The 2500-nt window shown below is 41.7% G+C and overlaps 1 long non-coding RNA gene across 1 annotated transcript in view; it reads right to left on the bottom strand.

Moving 5' to 3' along the window:
• The window catches only part of LOC118493127, a 12294-nt gene extending 10447 nt beyond the window's left edge, over window positions 1-1847 (bottom strand). Inside the window, exons 1-2 of the long non-coding RNA XR_004895098.1 lie at window positions 1753-1847; window positions 387-393 (exon numbers count right to left, since the gene is read on the bottom strand). This is a non-coding gene — a long non-coding RNA (uncharacterized LOC118493127). The remainder of the gene's footprint in view (window positions 1-386; window positions 394-1752) is intronic.
• Between the last annotated feature and the right edge of the window lie 653 nt (window positions 1848-2500).

Genomic DNA, 2500 nt, shown 5'->3' with positions numbered 1-2500 from the left:
TATTTTTGACAACCAAAGTCTTTTTTTTGGGTTGATTATAATTGAAACTTCAAACCATTTTTTTTTTTATGAATGGATGTGCAAAAAAGTCTTAATTTTGAAAATAAATAACAAAATTTCAATACCGTCTGAAACGTTTCAATAGATACTTTAAAGTACCTACAAAAAGCTCGGAGGAGGAAAGGCAGCGGGACGGTGTGTAATGTGGGATAAAGGGTGAGACGGGAAATGGAGGAGAGAAAAGATCAGTTAGGATGGAGAAGATGTGCCCCACGCGCGCACACACACACACACACACACACACACACACACATGCACATGCACCCATCCGCTGGGAGCGAAAATGAAATTTTCCAGGCTGCTATTTCTGCTGCAAATTCAATTACTGCAGCACTTGTACAAAGAGCTGTGACTTCCCTGATGCTGAGATTGGAAACGGCTGATGGCTGCAGACAGTGAATAACTCTGTGTGTGTGTGTGTGTGTGTGTGTGTGTATGTGTATGTGTATGTGTATGTGTGTGTATGTGTGTGTGTGTATGTGTGTGTGTGTGTGTGTGTGTGTGTGTGTCAGGTACGAGCAGGAAAACAATAAGGCTGATTTGGACAGGTGAGGTGTGCGATAAAAGGTCGCGAGTTTGGAAAAGTTGTATCACATTATCTTGCTCTTATATAAAGTGAGAGGAGAGATTAGGCCGCGACCCGCGCCGGGCCGCGTGCCTAGAGACACAAAATGGCTGTCGTCAAAACGTATGAGTCATCGTCCATCACAAGCCTCTGAGAACAAACCGAAAACACAGCTGAGATGATGAATGGGTGGCGAGACAGGCCAGGATATGAAGCTCACGTACACACCTCAAACTCTACACTACACATACTACTACACACATACTACACATATACTACACATATACTACACACCTGCACACAGGAAACCTGCTGCCAGTGGCTCTCAGACTCTATACTACACATATACTACACATACTACACATATACTACACATATTACACATACTACTACACATATACTACACATACTACACATATTATACATATTACACATACTACTACACATACTACTACACATATACTACACATATACTACACACCTGCACACAGGAAACCTGCTGCCAGTGGCTCTCAGACTCTACACATACTACTACACATACTACACATATACTACACATACTACTACACATACTACACACATACTACACATACTACTACACATATACTACACATACTACACATACTACTACACATACTATTACACATACTACACATACTACTACACATATACTACACACCTGCACACAGGGAACCTGCTGCCAGTGGCTCTCAGACTCTATACTACACATACTACTACACATATACTACACATACTACTACACATACTACACATACTATTACACATACTACACATACTACACACCTGCACACAGGGAACCTGCAGGCAGTGGCTCTCAAACTCTACACTACACATACTACTACACATATACTACACATACTACTACACATACTTCTACACATACTACACATACTCTACAGATACTGACATGACAGTATATCATCTGACAGGCAGGTCAGCAGCTGTTCCACAGGAATTACTTCTTCTGTCGGCCGGGGAGATGCGGCCCTGATCTGCCCCCTAGTGGACATACCTTCAATCCTCCTGGTACACGCAAAGTACGCAGCCAAGTACTGTATGTCAACAATGCACAGAGTGCAGAGGTTGAGAGCGAGGAGAGACATGACCAGCAGCGTCTGACTGCACGCAGAGGAAGAGTTTTTGAGAGGGCACATGAGTAAACTGCGTGAGAGGGGTTAATATTGCAGGTTAATATGGATAATAGCAATTACATTTATTTAGCACGGAATAGGTTTTTCTTTGCTCAAACAAAATTATTTTTAGCAATTTTTAATTCGTGTTCAAAACGTAATGTAATGTGCTTACAAAATATACTTCTCTCTGCTCAAAACATACAGTTACTCGCTCAGGAATGAGGCACTTATTTAACGCCATAGTAGTAGATATACAGTATGTTCAATCCGGCAGGTACACGAAAAGTACGCAGGCAAGTATGTCAACAATGCAGGTCTACGTGCACGCATTGTTAAAAAGCTAGTTTATCTGGGCCTTTAGGTTTGGGGGGGGGGGGGGGGTTACAAAATGTATTGTTTAAATATTATTATATTATAGAAATTCCCAAAACATCTAAAAAAAAAAAAGAGTCCAAAACGTTGAAAGAAAGCTCCCAAAATGTCGGAAAATAGCGGCAAAAATGTCGAGGAAAAAACAAGGCGCACAAACTTTATTGTGAACAACACACACACAGACAGACACAAACACACACACACACACACACAGACATACACACAGAGACAGACACACACACACACACACACACACACACACACACACACACACACACAGACATACACACAGAGACAGACACACACACACACACTCAGAGACAGAAACACACACACACACAGACACACA

The sequence above is a fragment of the Sander lucioperca genome, chromosome 14 (assembly GCF_008315115.2).
Source record: "Sander lucioperca isolate FBNREF2018 chromosome 14, SLUC_FBN_1.2, whole genome shotgun sequence".
Taxonomy (NCBI): Eukaryota; Metazoa; Chordata; class Actinopteri; order Perciformes; family Percidae; genus Sander; species Sander lucioperca.
The sequence above is the reverse complement of the archived record's forward strand: the minus strand, read 5'-3'. Positions and strand labels throughout refer to the sequence as shown.